The 22,553-nt window shown below is 42.0% G+C and overlaps 1 long non-coding RNA gene across 9 annotated transcripts in view; it reads left to right on the forward strand.

Annotated features, from left to right (window-relative positions):
• Nucleotides 1-11,284, forward strand: part of LOC115602062 — a 40,052-nt gene extending 28,768 nt beyond the window's left edge. For all 9 annotated transcript variants that reach the window (XR_003989593.1, XR_003989589.1, XR_003989588.1 and 6 more), the window contains one exon: nt 8,232-11,284. This is a non-coding gene — a long non-coding RNA (uncharacterized LOC115602062). The remainder of the gene's footprint in view (nt 1-8,231) is intronic.
• Nucleotides 11,285-22,553: the final 11,269 nt, after the last annotated feature.

Genomic DNA, 22,553 nt, shown 5'->3' on the forward strand with positions numbered 1-22,553 from the left:
TCATTAATTAAGCCATGTACTAGATGGTAAGAGACTTAAGATTCACAGTGTCAGCACTACCTATAGAATCCGTAATTAGTTGAGCAGCTTTTGTATAAAACAAAAGCCCTCACCGCCACTGATGGGAGCTGGTGAAAATGAGGGTTACGAAAGTTTGGTACCTCTCTCTGTTTGATAGCAAGAAGAACTTTGGAAAGGTTTCCATAAAAGCAAAAAACATGAAGGAAATTCTCCAGAAACTTCACATTGGAAGTACTCTGTCACAAGCAGGAAATTCTGTTCCTGTTGATGGAAGGTTAAAATTAGTGATTCAAAATGGTTCCTAAGTACAAGAGTGTTTCTTTAATAATTGAACTGCAGAATATGAACTTGCACTTTTTAGTGTCATTCAAAACCAGGAATTCATTTAAAGCACATCTACATGTGGTGCCCCTTGCCAGAAATGAGCAACTCAGAGAGGAGATTGGAGAAAGGATGTATTCCACCCTTTGCTTGATGTTAAGAGTTTTAGGATGTATTTCTTAGAGGTTTCTGAGATGAGTCCTGAGCCCTGGAGATTTTATGCAATTATTTTGGGTTCAACAGTGCTGAAGTATAGATTACCATACAGACTCAGCCAGAAGCTGTAAGTAAAATGTTGGCCATTGTATAATACTTCATGTTTTATATTTTTTCCCCTCTGCAGTTGCTGAATGCTTTCTTTGACAAAACTGAAAACCAGCCCCTTAAGAAATAGCTACCCTGTGAGCTGGGAGTTTGGTTTTGTAACAAGATAGTGAACTAGATTCTATTGCGTCTCTCCCTGTAGAAGTATGAAAATAGAAATACAATTTTCTGTTTCTAAATATTGAGCTTACCACTTACAATTTTCCTTTTTTTTGGTGCCAAAGCCTGTTCATGCTGAAGTCTGAAGGTGGAATAGTTATCTCTAAAAATAAAGAGGACAATTAAGGTGGGAAGGCAGAAGTTGAGATCCTGAAGTTCTGTGAGTTAGGGGCTGGGAGGGATGGAAACCAACTCTTGATCAGCTGATACAATTGCAAGCACATGTCTTGAAGCTGTGCAGGTTTTTCTGTTTTAAAATGTTAGCTGTAATAACTAACTTAATCTGAAAGTGTCTATTTCAATAAGTAGGAACCTGAAAGCAAATCTATTCTACTCAACAATTATGGAAGGCATTAGGAAAAGAACATTTAATACTAAAAATATAGTGAGTGCTTTGAACTGGTACAAGATGTGTGTGAATGAAGCACCATTTGATTTGAAGTTCAGGTTGTGACTGAATACAGTCCTTTTCTCTAGCACACCATTCACCCTCAGGCCCTCAAGACCATAACATTAAGTTTGATTTGTGAGTTTTAACAACCTGTGGTTTTGCAAATAAAACTGCAACTCAGGATACTGGTTTGAGTTAGATTTATAATGCACAAGAAATTGCCACTTTCAGTGGCTTTCTCTTGTAGAAGTCCCAGCCATGGCTCTCCTAAAGCACTTGCATGCACTCCTTCATTCTGAAGCATAACGTGCATTTGCAAAGCAAAACCAGGATTATCAGAGCAGGTTTCACTGCTGCATCTTGTAGTATCACAGCAGGGAGTAACACAAGTGTCAAGAAACACGCAGAGAGGGAAGAACAGGTGAACAACTTTGGATAAAGTAACACCCACAAAGCAGATCGAAGAATGTTGTTGGGTGTAAGCACAGGTCAGTGTTTTCTGTTAACTGTTTGGAGCAATATTCAAGGTGATGCAGCCACATTCATTAGAGTCCCGGCATTTAAGAGACAGTATTTTGTATTCCTCATGCTACTGTTTACGCTGTGTTTTGTCTGGGGCTTTGTCAGCCCTTTCTCTGCTGGGGTTTTCCTGAGCTCTTTAAAGGTCCCTCTTCAAAGTTACATGGCTCTAAAAGTCCTAGTAAAACGACGACCTCATCTCCGAGTTTAATATTTCAATTAAACTACAAGAGTAATAATTTGCATTAATTGTAGCCTATTAGTTGCAAATGACAACGTTTTGTTTTGTTGTACTTAAAGATTTTATTAGTAACAGACGCTTTTAGTTAGTGTTTGTTGCCCCAAGAGCTTTAGAGGAACTGATTTTCTGTCAGAAAAGATTGGAATCAATTGCATTCCTCCCTTCCAGATAGTGCTAAAACATTTATTTAAAGGTTTATATGCTCACCCTGCCTTATCTGTATTCCAAGTCACTTGTCCAATGAAATAAAATTCATTCATGCCTTCCTTCACTGTGTTATTGACAAAGTGTAAGCTTTATGTGACTGGAAGCCAGAACTCTGTCTTTTGGGAATACCTCTCTCTAAACTTGTCTGAAAGAATTATTTTATTGCATTTTTCATGCCAGTTCAAGTATGTTTGAATGGTAAATCCTAGAAGCTGTGCTGTCTGTGACCATATCAGCCTTTTTGAATTAGCAGCATGCACAGCATGATAGAAATATTAGATTGTGAGGAAGGGGTATATGTGCTACATAGTTTTTATTATTAAGGTGGGGTTTTTTTTCTTTGCACATAATAAACTACATGTCATTGGGTTCTACAACCCAAAACTAGGTCAAGCCAGTTTTCTAAATGCCTGGCATTATGCTGATGGAAAGTTTGCCATCACTGTATGTTTCTTTAGCCCATTCTCTATGAAAGAGCAGTGCCTGGAGAGCAAGTGCTGCAAACTCTTTATGCTGTGTTTCATTTGGGGAAAACGAGAGCATCAGCAGGTGCTTTGTCCATCCATGCAGCCAGTGCTGCAGGAGTGATACTCAGCTGTCTGTCACGGGCATGACACAAAAAAGATGTTATGATCTAGGTGGTTTCTCTTCTCCAGAAGATAGAGTAGCTCATCGCTGAATTAGATACTCAATAAAACAAAGCAACTTGGCCTTGCAGCCGCACTGCCGAGTCCTGAAGCGAGAAATGTCCATGACCTGTCATTTCGCTGTACTGCTGTGTTAGGGTAACTCTCGTGAAGCCAAGGAGAGGTAGAGCTACGAGTAGGATTTAACAGCACTGTGCTAATTTGAGACTAGAGTCTGACAGGAGGAAATAATAAGGTTACCTTTTCCTTTTGTCACTCAGCAAATTCCCAGAGCTGCCCCTGGAGAGAACAATGTGCATACAGGCACCGGGGTGTTCCAGCATGTAATTCCACTGCCTCAACCACAAACTAATTAAAACCCCTCTGTTTCTCCCAAACCCCTTCCTCTCTGTTTTCATTTCCTCTCCAAGCAGGACTTCAGTTTCAATTTGACATCCTTTGGGGACTCCACAATGAATAAGACTATTTGAGTTGTTCTAGAGCTTTCTTAAGCTTTCCTCAGAGAAATTATCCAAGTATTTAGCAATGTGCATGAACTGAGAACTAGAAGCTGAATATATCTGATTATTTGAGTTCTCAAAACTGGGGGTGGAGAGGACGCTTGGAAACAGGAATTAAGATGAATTCTATTTCTCCTACGGGAGCTGCTATACCTCTAATGCTGCTGTTGAGAGCCAAATTACTGGAGGAGATGACCTGAGGAGCCCATACCAGCCTGAAGTCACCCATGCAGCCCTTGAAAAGGGACAGGATCTGGTGCTGCAGACAGTGGGAGCTCTCGAGTGTGCAGCCGATGTAAGGAAGAGAGGTTTGTTTTCTATATGCTTTAACTTTTGGTCACCCTGAAGCGGTCAGGCGTTTGGACTAGATGATCATTGTAGGTCCCTTCCAACTGGACTGTTCTATGCTCATGCCTTTTTGTACAGTAGTGTTGGTTTAGGAGTTTGTCATGGTTTCTGGGGGTGTCAGGCACACATCAGCCTAACACAAGCTCATGTGAGGACCTGAAGAAAAGAAAATGTGGCTTTGAGTAGACTGAGATTTGGCATAAGGTAAAGGAGCTTAAGCAATTTCTTCTGTTGCGTAGCAGAGAGAAAGGTTTTTAGTGCATTTGCAAGAGGAGCCCTGTAAAGAAAGGGAGCCTGCTGTAATGTCCCAGAGCTCTTCATCAGGGACTGTAGTGATGGCACAAGGGGTAATGGGTTTAAACTTAAACAGGGGAGATTTAGGTTGGATACAAGGAAGAAGCTCTTCCCCGTGAGGGTGCTGAGGCGCTGGCACAGGGTGCCCAGAGAACACTGGGCAGTGTGTTCAAGGCCAGGTTGGACACAGGGGCTTGGAGCAACCTGCTCTAGTGGAAGGTGTCCCTGCCTGTGACAGGGGGTTGGAATTAGATGATCTTAAGGACCTTTCCAACCCAAACCAGTCTGTGATTCTGTGATTTTGGGCCTAAAGACCAATGCTTATTTCTATGATAACCTTTTCTTATTGTGCTGATTAGGCTGCGGTGTCTGACCAACAGCTTTTGTGTGTCTATGGCTTATCTGCCTGTGGCTGTTGTGTCTGAACCTATCTTCAGGCTGTCATGGCCTGTGACCACAAACAGGAATCTCTTGTACCCAATAGTAAAGCCTTCCATTTTAGGGCAACAATCCTCTTCCATTTGCCAAAGAATATGAGTAGCTTTGCAGGCTTTTAACATAGTCCTGAAAGCAACCTCAGCACAAATACCTGTGGATTTTGTGCTGATTGACTTGTTTTCATTCTGAGGCCAAACAAAGTTGGGTTTGTGACCACCTTTACTTTCTGTGTTGTCGGATGAAATGATAACAAATGGTTCACAAATCTGGATAGGCCTCTGCTAAGTAATACTGAGCAACTCTTACCTTCCAGATTCTGGTTCTGGACATTCAGGGAAGCTTTCCAAATAGTATATTAGTTATAGGGTAATCAATCTGCTACAGTTCTAAGTCATTCTGGGCTTAAAAAGAAGCACCCCAGAAAAGAAGAAGAACACCAGCCTGGAGTTCACAGAGAGCTGCAGTGTAAATACTTAGCTAATGAGTTGGTCTCTATCTCAATAAGCCATCTTCTCCTTTGGTGTCTGTAAACTACCTAACGTGATCCTGGTCTATCACTGGGCATCCTTGGTCCAGCCCCACCACAAGTGATTAACATTTAAGAGCCATAAAATACATTTCTCATGCCATGAGGGAAATGGAACAGTTCACACAACCCTTTCCCTCGGAGCAGACAACTGAGAGCACACACCACTGTGAAAGCGCTCTGTGCTGTCAGTGTTAGTAAGTAATATTAAGAGGGCTCCCCCTCCTCCCTGCACACACACACACACACACACAAACCCTGTGTACAGTATCCCACAAGGTTAAGTGTTGTGCTGCTCAGGGCACAGTGTTATATCCTGGTTGCCTAGAGGCAGTTGTTGGCTCAGTGAACGTGATCTGTCTGAGGCAGGAAATATAATCTCAGTGGGAGAATGGGAGCTCCTTACAAAAGTCATGAACTCATTCACAATGCAGACATGCCCCAGGAGTTGGTTTTTAAGTGACCTGGTTTGCCCTCTGTTGTTACACGTTTGTCCCTGAGGCACTATTTCACAGGCAAAAAAAAAGGGGGAGAAAAAAAGAGAAATTCAGATATGACTAATCGAAGACAAAATGCTGCTTTCAGCTGCCAGTTGGCAGCTTTCACCCTGGTGGTGGGTAGGTGGTTAAAGAAGGAGAAAGCAAATATTTGGATTCTGCAAACACTCTTACAGCACCTTTTTGGTGTGTTTATGCTTAAATAAACCACCAGCTGAATGGATGATTAATTCTAGAGAGATGGATACATATGGATGTAAAAAGGTCATTTTGTGCTCAAGCTGACTTGCTAATGCAAAGCTGATACTCTGCTGATTGGCAAAAGGGATTTTCCCTATTTACATGGAGAGAGTGGAGAGAGCTCTTGGTAGTGCTTTTTTAAGGGAGGAAACAAAGATAAACTCTCTAGTGAACTCTCAAATGTTTTTATAATGAAATTAATTATACAGCCCTTCTAATCCTCATTTTATCATGCCCAAGAATAACCTGACATCAGAAGGAGTAAAAAGAATAATCTATCAAACAGGCACAAACATGTCCTGAATCAGAAGTTTCCTGTGCGTGCTCATTCAGGGGGAGCTCCCTTACACACAGCCCCTGACTCTGCTTTGTGAAGCCTACATCAGAAATTTCTGCACTGAAGTTCTTTATGCATTTCTCTTCCCAGTAAAACCAGAACAGAAGAAGTTATCCAAATTGCTACCAACCTCAGGAAGAATTTCTGCAATGAGAAATAAGCAAATCTCCCAGCCATATCTTCCATAATATTGCCACAAGAAGAGCAGTCCATGAAGTAGATTGCCTGTGGTGTTTCTACTTATTTTATGATGGACTCCTCTGATGTCTGATTAAGACAGAGATCTGAATTTGAAAGGCCTGAATGCTCTTTGCTGTGAAAATGCTGAGCCAACCTTGTCTAGCAACCTTTGACATATAAAGAGGGCTGGTAATTGCCACTTTCAGTTCTAAATGTTGTAAATGACATAGCAAATTATGACTTGATAGGATCTACTTTTAGATCTCACTGTAAAAGGCAGACAATTCATCACAGAATCATAGAATTCTCAGAGAATAAAACCATTTTCTTCTCCTGTGTTTGTGGTTTACAGCCCATCCCCCCCCCCCCCAGTGTCTAATTATGTTAGATGAGTGTGTGCAAACATGTGCCTTACCTGCCATAATCCAACTCCTGCCTTACTGCTTTATACAGAGGTTAAGAAGCTCAGTCTGTTACTTAATGTTTTTAATGCTCTATGCAACTTCATGGCCTTTTACCAGGAGTACAAAGGATGGAATTAGACCGTCTTTGATGGGTCTGGGCTCAATAACAGACTTTTAACTTAGGAGTCTATGAGCAGAAATGCCAGTAAATACTTTTTGCAGAAATATTTGCAGAAATCAGAGAATCACAGAATGGTTTGGGTTGGAAAGGACCTTAAAATCATCTAGGTCCAACCCCCTGCCATGGGCAGGGACACCTCACACTAGACCATGTCGCTCAAAGCTCTGTCCAACCTGGCCTTGAAATACTTGATTTGTTTTCCAGAAACATTAACTTTCAATTTTATCCTGTTTATCCTTCTGTGTAATAATTCCTCATTGCTGATTTGGAGAGGAGACTCAATGCATTATCATTCAGAATGCCACAAAATTCAATTACAGGCTGGCTGCAGCATCCCTTCTTGCTTTGTGAATGATTTGCCTCTGTTGAGAAAACAGGAGGACTTGTTCCCTCCCAGAACACGGTTGCTCATTTTAAGAGAGCAGGCAGCCTTAAGCTATGCAAGCCAGCATTAAACAGTAAAGAAACATTAATGAAATGACTCGAGGGGTGCTGTCCTTTAGCCAGGAGTATAACTGTCCCTTGAACACACAAGGACATAAATGCTATGATATCTCTGGGGCTGTCATTCCGCCTCCACCAGTGTCCAGCCTGTGCAGGCCCCACTTGCTCCTCCAGCTGGACCTTGCCTGGCACCTCAGTTGTCTTTGAGTCAGGTATTGTTGTTCTGCTGTCAGCGCTTCAGCCACGTTACCTCTGAGCTATACAGGCACCTGTCAGCTTGATGGAAGCAGCCCATGTATATCTGTAAGTTGAGAAGCTGATTCTGGTCTTCTTCATTACTGTCATTTATATTTCAGTTTATTTTTCAAGATGACCAGAAGTGTCCAAGACAAGCTTTCATTTCTCTATTCAAAAAACTTAAGATATCTTTAAGTGTGCTGGAAAATGCCCCACTTTCCCCCTCTCAAGTGTTTCATCAGTATTTTCAGGCTCTTACCAGCATGGTGTATAGTCACGTTTTTAATTCTTCCCTTCACGACACGAGGGAGTGAGGCACGGATTAAGTGTTCTATTTAAAAACACTTTGACACATTTTGTTGAAGCCAAGACAATTCTGTTGAAGTATTATCATGATTTACTTGAGGTAAATCAGCAAATAACTCATGTTGCCCCATAGGGCCACTCAGCTAAGTGTGTGTTTTATATACACAGAGCCCTATAGCTTTAGCAATTGGCACATTTCTTTCAGTCAAGGCAGAGATTACACAATAAGACAGGGATATTTAGAGAGATGCTGCTGGTGGTGTCTGAGCCCTTAGGCTTTGTTCAGGCAGCTCCATCTGAATGGATCACTTCCATACCAAGAGAAAAAAAATCTCTCTGGAGTGCAATGTGAAGTGTTTTCTATTAATGGCAACATGAATGTTATTGCTGAGCCGTGTTATGCTGGATGATTGTATGCAGCAGAAGGTAATTTAACTCACCAGAATTTTGCTTTGCTTCCCTCCCCCAGGTTAAAAGTCTGATCAGATGCCTGCTCTACGTGCAAAGCCATCAAGTGACTGCAGCAAATGCCTCTGGAACACAAAGCAGAAGTAGGCAGGCAGCAGCTGAACGGAGCCCCTGCTGCCAGGGGAAGCAGACAGTGGGGTTGGGGTTTCCCACCGAGTCCTCCAGCCCTTCACTGCTGGGGGGAGGGTTATTAAACCCTTCTGCTTTGCTCTGAAGTGCTACAAATAGAATGGTAAATCTAAATAATTAGGTGCATGCTGTTCCCTTCACTATGTGCTGCTGATGACAAGCAGGGACCGGAAACCAAAAGGAAAATATAAGTATAACTAGAGGCTATTGTGCCCACTATGGAGCTGACTCCTGCAGTTGGGATATATACCTTGTACCTGTGTTGTACATCCTGCAGTGGTGACTGCCTTCTGCTGTAAGTGAGGCTGTTTATTCAAGCCAGGATCCTCTTTGCACCAGTGACCCAGTGTTACATGGCTCAGCACCCACTCTGGCAAGCTGCAGAAAAGGGAGGTTGTATCCTGAGATGGGAGCAATGGTTCTCAAACTCTCCCTTGAATTTCCTGCTCTTCTGCCTTCTGCTCCTGTAAGGAAGGTGGCAAGTATGATTGCAGCAGGAACACTTTCTCCATAATGGTCTCTGTGGGCTATCAAGCCCGACCCACAAGGTCTCTTGGCCTCAAAGAGCCTAATGGAAGGTCTTCTGAAGGGGGCTGCTTCTCATGCCTGCCCCTGAATAAATCCTACCTTCTCTGTTTTGAGGTTCAAAAGCTCTGAGACGTGCCTGGGACCACCAGCTAGATAACAAATCTGAGAGATGCCAGTTGAAAGCTGACAGCAAAGGGAGAGTGGACAGGGATTACACCAAGGTTGATGTTACTTGTCATGTATTGGCTTACACCTGAGACAACTGTTGCTTTGCTCATCTACAGCAAACACTTAAACCCTTGAAGTTGGGTTTCTGGAAATAGACACCTCAGAAAGAGGATGAGTGTCTACAGAAACATGCCGAGAGATGGAATCCAGCTGCCATCTCCAGGACCGATCAGTCATGTACGAGGCCATTTGATGCCTCATCCAAATTTCTATCTAACTGGTTGGACAAGCTCAAATCCCCATGTTGAAAGCAGCATTTTTAAGAGCAGGTATGACTGTTTATAAGCAAGGGACAGGTCTGAGCCACTTGCCAGCTTTGTTAGCTTAGTGCATTAGAATTAAGGACTAGCGTCCTTTTTTCCCCAACATAAGTATTGAGCTAGAAATTCATGTCTACTTTCAGCAGTGATCGAAGTCCTTCATATTCCACATAGGAACAGATGGACAAAAGTGTTTTCATCTATGAGCAGTTAAAGGCTAAGAAGGGGTCTTCAGCAACACACACGCATTCACGCTCTCTCCCTCTCTTGATCAGGATTCTCAGCTGAGAGTTCAAAGGCCACTTTTCAAGGCTTTCTTTTTGTGTGTGTGTCTAAAGCACCACTTTGTGAGGTTTGGGAGTGGAATCATCTCCTATTGCATCTGATAAAACTTCTCTGCTAGAAAGCTGATTTCAGATTTAGACTCAACTCCTGTCTGCATTACCAAAAATATTCCTGACCATTCCTCCATGCTCCTTAAGCCTTTCCGTGAGATTCAGTGAATCTCGTCAGTTACTGGCAATTGGGGATCCTGTTATCAGCAGTTCCCAGAGTCCCATCCAAAGCCAGCGTGATGACAGGACATAATCTCAGCGTGCTGAACCGTTGCTGAAAGGGAGACCTGACACCTTCAAAAGAGGCTTTAGTGACTTGCCATTTCTCTGGGGTAGTTCTAGCTATGACCTGCGTGCCTGGGTTGAGTACATCTACTCTGGGGAATGCTTCCTAGAATGCCAGATTTCGGAATAATTCGTGTTATATATTTGGATAACTGCTTCACAAGCTGTTTTGTCTTTGAGAAATGATAATGAAAGGCAGATGATTTAAAAAGAGAAAAAAGAACACATGTCTAAGTGAAGACTTTAGTGTTTTGGGGCCCTGGTTTGGAAGTGGAGCTGATTGCCAAAGTTACTGGCTAACATAAATTCTCCTTCAATTTCTTTGTAATTTTGAAGCTAATACAACTCTAGTGGAAGTTCCTAATGTTATTTTTCCTCTCTTAACCTAATTAACAAACTGTAAATTTATGTAGTCCTAAATGGAATTACTTTCTCCTAAGCACTGCAGAGGGAGTTATTTCTCATGTCCCTATTAAAGCATGAATATCAATGCTAATGCTTCACAGCAGCTACCATACCTGGATTCTCTTCACAGGAACAGTACATGGACATTGCCCTGAGTGAGGCTGTGGTCTCTTATGCCAACTGCTGACACTAACTGAGGACAGCATCACACTGCCTTTGTTGTTGCTATTTGAAATGTTAAATTGGAGCTGTTGGCATATTTACCTGCTGAACATTCAGAAAAGCCTGGATATGGCTCAAAAATCTGTTATACTATTAAAGAACTAAAACCAAACCCAACCTCAAACCCTTAGTTTTCATTTCATAAAAGGCTTCAAGAAGTCTTTTGATTAAATTATTAAAAACCAAAATAAATTCTCAGAGAGGAATCATATTTTTTTGCTGAACATGATTTTTTAATGAGGAATTTTTCAACAGAGTTGTATTAAACCAGGATTACTCCTTTACAAGAACCTGCCATCACTTCTAGTGATGTTCGAGGGTATTACCAATCCTGTGCTAATAGCTTCACATGCAGTTAGTTTCTCAAAAACAGATTTAACACATTTCCAAACAGAAAATGTGTGTATTATTTTGTGGCTTAAATCTGTTTTATTGTGATACCACTTCCAGAATACTGAAGGTATAAAATGGTTTATGGTCCAAAAGATAAACTAGCACAAGCCACTATACTCAAAAATAGGGAAGGATCTGAGAAAGTGCTAAAAGCATTATTACAGCTACAGAATGGACTCTTAAATCTTTTATGCAACTTGATCAGTTCCCACTGGAACACACTGTATTGTTTTCATAAATAAATACCCAAAGCTGCTGTGCACAGTGTTTCTGGACTCTAACAGACTGCTTTTGTGCTTTAACAGGTTTTGTGCTAAATTGTACACTACAAATGTTGCCATGAAAAATTTCTTCTTTCTGGTGAATGGCACGTCATCTTTCTTGATGATCAGCAAGGCCATCACACTGTAGAGCACTAAACCGCACTCAGATGCTTCACTCTCCACAGCAGTGCTGCAGCTCGCAGCCAGGCAGGGAGGAGCCACCCAGCAACAAAGAGACAGTTCTGGTGTCCTCAGCATAAAGAAGGACATGGAGCTGTTGGAGCAAGTCCAGAGGAGGCCACCCCTGAGGATGATCAGGGGCTGGAGCACCTCCCATGCAAGGCAGGCTGAGCTATGTTTGAAAACTGGAGGAGCATCCAGAGTGATGTTTGTGCAGCTGAGTCCCAGCATGGCATCGTGGCCGTTTACTTTTCCCTCAACACATGGACACCAACAGGAAGATCTTTTCAAAACCCACTTCATGGGTTCACAAGTTACAGATACAGTCTCTACTCTCTACTCTACAGTTGTTCTGCACCTTCAGTGAACACAGCAAAAATCTACAGGAGTTTAGACCCAAACCAGAGCTAATTTCTGTGTACTGTAGTTCAAGGTGTTTCTGAGGACACAGGAGTGAAGGCAGTAGAAATGAGTAGCCACTTAAACTCCACTTAACCCATGCAGCTACTATTAAGCATGTAATATAAAGTGGACTTGAATAGTAACATTGGACATCTCCTTGCCCCTGCACAAAAAGTAAAGTTCCTGAAGAGTTTTTAATTATAAGCCACACAAAAATGTCTTGCTGCTGTGTCCTGACATCCTCAGGAAGGATACCTTCATAAGGAAATGAAAGAGAAATAAAACCTGTTGCCCCACAGCAAAAAAGGAAAGGAAAAACCATATTGTTGGCTGAGTGGAAAGCAAACATCAAGGGAATAGAAGTGGATATATCAGAACTTCCATTGCATGTGTCCGTGCACACGGACAAGGTGTAATTTAAAGAGCTAATGGTGTTGCTGAAGCTGGGGACACTTTTGTTGGTGTCTGTTGAGAATCTCTGTTAGATAACTCATACCCCAGCACAGGGAAATGTCAGAGAGCCCCAGCAGAAACGTAACTTGGAAAGATTTGTCATTACAGATGGTCTAAATTATACTGCACAGCACAGACTCTGTTTTCTCCTACAGCATTTTGCAGGTTGTGTATGTAAGAAATTATGTATTTCCTGCTATAGAACTAGGAAATGGATCCTGAAATAATTTCTTAGTGTTAAGTCAGCAGATATAAGACTAATGAACAAGCCTTGACTCAACATGACTTTCTCAGGGTGCCAAACCAGACCTTAAACCAGGACAGGCCAAGAACTACCAGTTCTGATGTGACATTGCAGACACTGCAGGAAACAAAGAAACTGAATGAGTAGTATTTTGGTCCTCAGAGTCTGCTGACAACTTCTTACATAGACAGATGTAGCTGTCGATGAGCTCACTGAGGTTATGTTTAGCTGTGGTGGTGGTGTGAAACAAGTGAGCCTCATGGCAGCTGCAGAAAGTGTCACCCAACAGAGCCAAAGGCATTAAAAGGTGTGGGACACCATGCATACTGGGAAGTACCTTGCAAAAGCTGTGCCACCCTTCATGGCCTTCCACAGACTCATTCTGTTCTCCTCATGGAACTTTCTTGTGCTCCTCTATCGCCTTCAGGATTGATTCCTGTTTACCTCCTCTGCATTGCTTCTATTCAGGAAGGTGTAAGGCTGCCTTCAGCACTGTCTCTCTCATCTTCCTCAACTAACTCCTTCACAGTGATGCCTTATGTCTACTTTGATTGTCTACTGGTCAGCAGTTTTGTCCACAGCCCTGTGAATGTAACAGCTCTCACAGGCTTTGAAACAGGCCTTAGAAGAAGAAGAACAGAAGTTACTAGCATCTTTTCGGTAGCCCTTAAAGTGTTTAAAAAGGTAATAGAAGCAAAATCCTTTGACTTTTGTTTGTGTAGCTCCTCTTAAAATGTGGGCGAGGTTAGAGAAAGTTAGAGCCGGTCCATAGTCTACAATAGAAATTAACTTTAATGGAAAGAATAATGTTGCTTACAAACCCACGAAGCTGCACTGCATAGGAAGTAGAGCATGAAAAGGATTTTTGCTGTGATGTCTACATTAGAGAGAACAAGCAACATGAATTAGCAAGTGGAATGCAAATAATGTACATTCAAGTGTAACTTCAGTGTAATATCAGAGATGGGAGTGCCTAAGGAATTGGAGAGTCTCTAATATGAAAACTGCTGCTCTCTGCTGACTGGAGCCCATGTGCAGTGATTTAGGTGGCCTCAGCGTGCATTGACTTAGAGCTGATGCTTTCTCCTTACTCTGTCAGTTTTTATTGCATGAGATGCAGATACTTTGCATTTAGGGCAGTGACGTGCTCACAAGAACATGTGGACAAGACTTGGCTTTGGACAGAGAGAGCAGTAGCTAACCAAAGATAACACAGGTCCTTTAGAGAGTGGTGAGGGGAGGGAAGAAAAGCAGATCTCTGTGGAAGGGACGTGGTGTAAGCACAAGCTAGGCTGCTTTGTTGGTCAGGGGGATCAGTAACTAGAGGCTGCAGTCTCAGCCTTCTGCACTTCTCTTTGCACCTTCTTGCAAGATGAAGGAGGAGGGCAGCATCTGATAGAGATTAATTTTTCTAATACACCATGATTTAGTTTTAAGGCCTTCTTGCCTTCCTCAACATGGAGCTCAGAGCTGTATGTGTAATGCTGCACTTACAATAAAGCAACTATTTAAATGTTTTACTGAATCAGGGCCATGGTATACTAAAAGCTTTCTGTAGTTGGAAGGATTGAACTTGGAACCTCCTGAATGCAGACAAGAAAAAGGAGTTTTCTTGTGTAACAAACATTTTTAAGGGCTTTGCATGCTTTTTGGGCTTGGGGAAAGAAGTATTTCAAAATATGAGCAAATTTTAAGCAAGATTCCTTTAATTTTGCAAGAATGGAGCTCATATTTTTAAAGGAAAGGCTTAAGGTCTGAGCTTGTCTGTGCCTATACAAGTCTATTGGTAAATTTAAGGTCAATTGGGTGATCATCATTACCAAGCTCTCTGCTTGTCTTGTTCTGTGAGTTCCAGTCTTAAATGCAGACATGACATGTTTAGGGCTCACACCATATTATTCCTTCATATTCTCCTTTCATTTACAGGTATAATGCCATAGAAATTGTCTTCTCTCACGCTCATCACCTGCCCTTCCCCCTGTCAATGGTGTAATTGCGTTGCAGTGACTGTGCTTGACTCACCACCTACCTTCTGTGTGCGTTGCTCTTCCCTACTTGACCCAAAAATCATCTCAAGACTTCATTTTTGGAGTAATTTCATTGCTTTTCCTTAATGAAATTAATTCCTTCCTTGTGCAAGAAAGCCAACTTCTGTTTTCCACTTGAATACTTTTTTAGGCAGAAAGGGGAGGAGGAATGAAGTGGGTAATTTGGGGTTTTAAATCAATAAATTCCAACTCCCAAAATACAGCACTAGTGCAAAGGGGCAAGTATGTAATTTTCTCAGTAGCAAATATAGCTACATGTATCTAAATCCAAGCCATCCATCAGTTCTTTTATAGGATAAGACAGGGCTCAGAAATGATTTTCTGTTTAAGTAGTAAGATCAAACATATTTGTCATTTTAGCCTTCTCTTTATTCTATCTGATTTCAAGATCTTCAGACAGACTCTCTTTAGATGTCATTGCTTCAAGCTTCTGCTTTTATCACATTAACCACCCTTCATGAGCTTTTACACATCAAAATGTCTTCAGATACATTGTTGAAGGGAGAGTACTTGTGAAGACTTCAATAAGAAGTTAAAGAATCTGCGCCTGAAACTTTATACAAACACACTTAGAGAAAAAAACACCAAAACCAAAATAAAACCCAAACAAAACCCCACAATGCTGCATTCTCATTATGGTTTTTGAAGAAGGAGAAAAAGGCATTTTCATTATGCTTGAATACAGCTTTGTTAGTGTGCAAAAGCCCAGACATGGTGAGCCATGTCCTGCCTGTTGGATTCTTAAGGTTTTGGGGCTTAATACTTTTCCCTTCTGAACTCTTCCCTCCCTGCTGTACTAAGCAGATGGTTATACTGAGCTCTGTAGTTACAAGACCTCCATTTCACAATGGATTGCCTAGAGTTTTGCTCATCTGCATCTCCAGGTATGTGTTGGTCCTGCTTCCATTTAAGTTTTTGACTCCTGAAAATTCTTCTCAGCAAGCAGAAAGGGCTGGGCTGTGCTCTCAGTGGTGGTAACTGAGGCCAGAACTACCTTTGTAAGTTCAGTTGGTAATTTCTTCAGTGGTTGCCATCACTTGTGCTTCACCAGTACCCTGCAGCGAACACTAATGAACACAGGACAATAGTAATGTGTGTGTGACAGTAAAGCTCTCTCATCCCTCACAGAAGCAGGGCTGGACTTTGCTCTGGCTGATGGGTGTGTTTGTACAAGGAAGGAGACTGTTTCCATGCACATCAGCAGTGTGGGACCATGAGTTGACCAGCACAGGGGCAGGATATTTCCAGGATATTTCATATTAGCAGTTTTCATACCAGTTACAATTCATTTACTTCTAGAATAAATCTGTTATTTTTGACACCACTGCTTGTAGTCAGACTGGAGTGTGCAAGGACCACTAGAAAGAAACTTCTAAAGCATTTTTGTGCATATTCATGTAGATGAGTTGATGATAAGTTAAATAGCCAGCTGGGCTGTGCTGCTGTATGGGGGGGAAGTACAGTACCGGGCTTTATAAAGGATAAAGGAGGAGCTACCTTTCCTTCATCAGCATCCACAAGGTGCTGGAATCGTGCTGAAACTCACACTGTGATACTGTGGTGTGTCAGTATGTCAAACAAGATAAAGCCCAGCCGCTACACCTGCCTTACCAGGTATGAGAGCCAAATGTATCCAGCTTTCTCAGTGCATTCTCCCGCGTTTCCCTCAGAATAACCAAAGGAGTAAAGACTGAGCTATGTTTGAAAAAGATGTAGTTTAGTTGCTTGTATTTAAAACAAACAAAAATCACACATGCATGGTCCCTGGTCATCTCTAAGTTCTGCTGTGGAGCTGGTCACTCAGTGCAAGTGAATGACTGGAATTTGTGAGCACAAGGATAAGCACTACAGTGGTATGGAAGGATCCACAGCTTTACTGTGTTGATGGTTTGTTTTTGGAGTAAGAAGCTATGCCTTGAGGAGCTTACAGTGTGATTAAACAGCCAGAGTGGAAGCATTTATGTTCCAGTAACTACAATAAACCAGTACCTAGATGGTCATTCACACAGGCCTTCCTGGCTAGAAAAGAAACAGGCATCTCCTGCATCTTTGGCAGAGATTTTCCTTCCTATTCTGTAGGTGTGTGGCAAGCACATGAAGCCCCTGCTCTCAGCTGCATAGCCCAGGCCTCCCACACACTGTTTTCAAATCATGTTGCCTGGAGGAAGTGTAGAGCAAAGGTGTTATTAATCACTAGGAGCAGTTTTCTCTCAGCCATTTCAAATGTTCCAGTGCAGAATGTCCTGTAATGTCTCCACTGTTAGCAAGCAAGTCCCCAAATTACCAATTCATATTCCTAATCAGTTCAGAGATTAAACACCCCCCAACATCCCATCCCTCAGAAGCAAGACTGAGACCACTACTTGCCAGAAAACTAACAAAACCACCCCACACACTCCCAACTTGTCCAGTTTGAAAAGAATACATACATTAACAGCAGTTGTTGCAAAAATTTCCTAAAGAATCCCACTGGCTTGTCTGACCTGTAAATCATTGTTGGCGAACTGTCAGATTTATAGTTGTATCTCTTTGGACATGAGGAGAGCACTATAATAGAAATGAATTTAAAGAATGAAAGAAACCAAAGGAAGTCTGAATTTGTTGCATAATTATTGACTTTATAGCCATGCTACATCTGCTCTAGCGGAAGGTGTCCCTGCCCATGGCAGGGGGTTGGAACTGGATGAGCTTTGAGGTGCCTTCTAACCCAAACCAGCCTGGGATACTATGATAACAGTACTCTGTTTTTCAGAGTTTGATCATCGATGTCCCTTAAATATATTAGCATAGAACAAAAGAATCTATATTTAAAGTATTGCTGTAAATGAGACCCAAAGGAAAGGTCTTAATGTAACTGCAGGGAAGGTTTGAACTAAGAAGACCTAAATGGTAAATTCAATTGTCTTTCATTTTTGTGCTATTTAGAGAAGACTTTTTGCTCAGAATGTCATGCTTTTTTAACTCCTCTTCCGTGTTAATTTGGGAGGTTAATTATGTGCTATATGTGGAGCACCTAGGATTAATGATAAATAATTTACTGTTTGAAACAGGCTGTGTTAACATAGGATAGGGATGGGATTGCAGTTAGGAACAAAAAGAAAGACCGTTCAGTGGCTTCACAGACAAGGACTCCTGGCATGCAGCTGAAAGGCACAGCAGCAAATCATGAACTTTGATGATTGTTTTCTAGCAAGTTTAAGCCTTGATTTATCAAAATGATGAATGCTCACTCTAAGCTTTTAACTATTTAAAAGGGAGTTGTTCTTGGTAATCTGGTTCCTCGATTCCTGGAGTGGGGAATGGATGTGTCTGGGATGAAGGCTGGGAGGCAGACTGCTGAGCAAGACCTATAGAAGGCAATTAAATGAGAAGTGCAGGAAGGCCATTTATTTTATTGCTTTTTGTTCTGCATTTGTACCAGATATTTTTTCCTGCTTTGCTAAAAGGTTCTTTCTTTGAGCTCTTCTGATAGCTGCAGGTGTGACAGCAGGAAGGCCACCACCTCGGAAAGGGTGAGTACTGCAGCAGCCATTACGTTCTGACTGTACTTCTACTGTTCATCACCACTGCTCAGATTTGTTTACAGCTGCAAACAAATGTAATGTCAAATTGTATCTGGGAAAAAGTTTAGAACGGATCCCTAGGAATGTAGCTGGAAAGAACTGAAGGAAAGACCTGCCTAAGTGAAGAAGGAGCAGCATTACGGCGAGTGTGCTGTGGTAACACCAGTTGGTCAGTCCTCTCAGCAGACCAACCCACTGCTAACAGTGCATACTATACTCCTTATACTGTCCATTAGAGACAACTTCTTGGCTCTAGGATCACTTGCCATTTCTGGATTATTTTCTTCCCTTCACATTTAAGTATGCTTAAACTTGGAATGGTCTCACTCTGTGATCTGTACTCCCAGTTAGGTTTCTGAGCAAAAAGCGATTTGTACATGTATGTGCGCACCAAAGGTTTAGTCTGTTCTGGCCCAGAAATTACATATTTGCAGTTTGCTGTGACTGCTTCTGCCAGCAACACCTCTGTTCTCCAGCTTGTGTCTCCTGCTGAGCATAGGCAGCATGCTTCAGGCTGTAGAACAGAACAAAAAGCAATTAGCACAGAAACCTGAATCGAGTATGGAGTAAGGAAAGGCTCGGGGATGGGTGGGCATCCAGTCTTTCTAGAAGGATCCACTAGCTACCTGGAGGGAAAAAGTTCTTCAGAAGCAGGCAGATTGGGTTTTTCTGAGTTAAATCCTCCAATGCTTGCTCACTGGGCATTTTTCATATAAAAATCTATGCCTTCCTCAGTTTTCATTCTGCAGTTGCATTTCCATTTATATCTTCTTATGAGGAGTTATATGCCAGTTAAAAAAGAGGAGGAAGGAAATGAAAATGGAAAGCAAATAACTTGCAATAACATAAGATAAAATTGTTACCTTACAAAGGAAATGTGTGACACCCAGCACACCAAAAGGTATTACTTCCTTAAATAAGGCTGGGCTTGAATATCATACACTGAATGTTGTAGAAGATGAAATGCTAATAATCAGATCAAAAGGGATATATGAGATGGGAGAAGAGGCTGGGAAATTGCTTGCCAGACTGAACAAAGAGGAGGACAGGAGTAAAGGTATTAGCTCAATTAAGGAGAAAGATGGTTTGATGAAAACCTGCACTCACTGGAATAAATCAAGTATTTACAATATTAAAAAAGGAGAGTTAAATCTATGGGCAGCTCTTCTTTGACACCTTCTATGCCAATGTAATCTAAAGGCTTCTCTGATTATGAATGGGTATTGCAAGAAGTTATCTGCAAGAAAAAAACATAACATTTAGCAGCCTTTCAGTGTTTTACAAAGAGTTCCTCAAATGGATCTCACAGATGGGAAATTACTGTTATCCCTGCATTTTATGCACAGGAAGGGAGAACACTTGTGGTTGTAGCTTTCCCTGTTCTAACCCTCACCCCTCAGGGTAGCCCATGGCTCTCCTGGTGGTTGTCCCCTTGCGGGCCAAGCAGCGAGGCCATGAACTCTGCTTTCAAGACTCATTTCAATGATGGAGCATTAAAGAAGCATTTTAGGTACCAGCCATCCCCAGTGCAAGATATTGGTGGATGCTTATGAAGCATTTTCTTACATCCCAGTCTGTTAAGTTTTCATTAATTCATGGATAGTTCTAGAAACATAAAACGTATAACAATGGATTGCCTACACTTTAACTAAAACTAAACCTGAAGTAACTATCTTAAAGCCCAAAGGCCCGCGCTAATTGACCTGCCATGCTAATTAAGCAGTTTTGATCAGAAATAATTAACATAATCCAGCTAGACCAATTAGAGCACAAGAAAACAAAAGGAATTAGAACATTTTAGGAGCTTTAATTTTAAGAGTATCATTTACAATATGAAATACCAGCTGATTCAGCAAAGCAAGCAGGAGTTCTGTGTTCAAGAAAGAAGTTATAACCCATTACACAAGGAAATAGTAGATAAACTGAAAAGCCATGACAAGACACTTTCTTCATGGCAGTGAGAAGACAAGCAGAAAACCTTTAAAACTTATTATCACCTCTAGAAGAGGCAGTAGAAGAAGCCAGAGCAGTGTGGCTGCTGCAGCAGCACTGAGAGAACGATCTAAATGCTGGTCCCACACCACAGCCACTGCGGATAGGTGAGAAAACACAGCCTGTGGGAAGCCTGTGTCTGAAATTTACCCTTGACAGATGCTTCTAGCAATTATTATTTGTTATTTCCACTGGAGAAGATGGGACACCTCAGATCTTGCTGTCCTAAATGCAAACGATGAGAGAAGAAAACTCTACTAATGAACCGAACAGTGAAGGATATGATTGCAAATGAAGTGGAGATGGTGCAGTCACTTAGTTTTGGTAAAAACCATACTGAGACTTGAACCTGCAGACAGGATCAGGAGGGTAGAAGCAGGGCAGGGTGGAGAAGTCTGACTTGCAGCAGCCAGGCTGGGAAGGAGGCAGCACTCCACAGGATCACACCAAGGATTGCTTCTGAGACATCCTTCTCTCTCACAGCCAGGAGCCAGGCACCGTCCTTGCCTCACTGTTGGGGCGAGCTCCTAGATAAGGTCCCCACACGCTTTAATTAAACAATCTCAGTGCCTCTGCTATTTTTCATCCCTGTTTTCAGCTGCACGATGGGGTGTCCTGTCCCAGGCACGCCATCCCCAGGTGGTTCCAGCCAGTCCCCAGTGATGTGGTGGTGCTGGACATGCCCCTTCCCTAGACACACACACCTTCCTACACCTTCCTACCTCCCAGCACGTGGGAGGGCTACAGAGCACTTGGATGTGTTAGCAGGAAGAATATCAAGCTGCTGTGATGATGCATTGTACAGATATGTTTTTCTGGCAGCAAGTTGTCTTGAGAATTGGAGCAGCTGCACAGATAGACTGATTTTCAGAACATACATTTGGGTCTTTAGATCTTCACTAATTTGACCCCAGGGAGAGTCTTTAGTAAAACACTGTATGAAACCTTTGTGAATGAAAGCTCCCTACCAGGGAATATTCCATATATAACTGCCTATTTAGGTATGCAACTGATGCTGGGAGGGTTGGAGGTTTTGTGCTTTGGTTTGTTCGTTTTTTAAAAAACCCCACTCATACCTATTTCACAAAGTACACTCCATGTGTCTAACACAGGAAGATGTCAGATCCTGCAGGAAACTAGCTAGGTGCTATCTTGGAACTTCGTCTTCTCTTAGTGGCACCAGAAAGAGACTTCCTTATGCACAAAATAGCCTGAAAATCACAGAATGGTTTGGGTTGGAAAGGATGGTAGGATCATCCAGTTTCAACCCCCTGCCATGGACGGGGACACATTCCACTAGACCAGGTTGCTCAGCCCCAAACTGTGTAAGATTTGGACACTACACATGAAATATCCGCGGAAGTTTTTTCCTCCTCAACATTGACAAACTCTTTGCTTTCTTGCACATCCTCAGAATCCCTGTCATCTCAGGGAATGTGGATTTCAAGGCTCAGATTCAGTTGGACTAATTACTTGTGTTGTAATGATCAACCTGCTTAATTTATCACTTCTTTGAACATTTAATTAGCCAACAGTGCAAGACAATTAGGTTCTGAATGAGGATAAATGAAAATGCTAGCTTTGCAGCTTTAAGGATATGCAAGGCACCACCAATCGCTGCTATGAAAATACCCAACAAAGCAGAGAAGAATGCAAAGTCTCAGCCAGGTTAATGATTCTGAAGTAACACAGCCTTTGAAAAGCTGACTGTGAACCGTGTGTGTTTCATCACACGTCAGTCTCGCTGTGCTGGAAGATAAAAACAAGAAGCTGAAAATGGCACTTTCCTCCTCCTCCACGTTCAGCTCCAGCTCCCTCTGGTGAGTGAGGCTCATCAAACCACCTACGTTCCCACTCCTCGCCCTGGGTAGCTGAGGTCCTGGCACAATCCTTGCACACATCTGTTTGGGGCATGGGTGCATTTTGTTTTCCTGTAAGCAAAGCGCTAATACATATATCTTAGCACTCTAAAACTGCTTTGGAACTCTCCCAGTAACAGGCAGTTAAATGTTCTTGAACACATAGAGAATAATAAACCTGAATATAGAGCTTTAATAGGAAAAGTGAGCAGTGGAGATGGGTTAAGATTAGTAGTCAATGGAGGCACTTTTGTACAGCTAGCAGAAATGCTTTCATTTTGTGTGCTGTCAGTTGGTTTCCATGACTAAGGCATTGTAAGAAACTGAAAAGAACCACGGATAATACTTTCAAAAGTGCAAAGGAATCACAGGCCTAATTCTTGCTGGTTTTCTAAGAAAGTAATTCTCAGTCCTGCACCTGCAGCACACATTTAGGTGCCTTATTAGTATTTTTTTCAGGGTTCCTATGGAAAGGATGAGACTCTCCATCTATGTTTCTATATCTTTGTGTACCTCAACATCTGGGTCAAACCC

Source organism: Strigops habroptila (assembly GCF_004027225.2).
Source record: "Strigops habroptila isolate Jane chromosome 13 unlocalized genomic scaffold, bStrHab1.2.pri S16, whole genome shotgun sequence".
Classification (NCBI taxonomy): Eukaryota; Metazoa; Chordata; class Aves; order Psittaciformes; family Psittacidae; genus Strigops; species Strigops habroptila.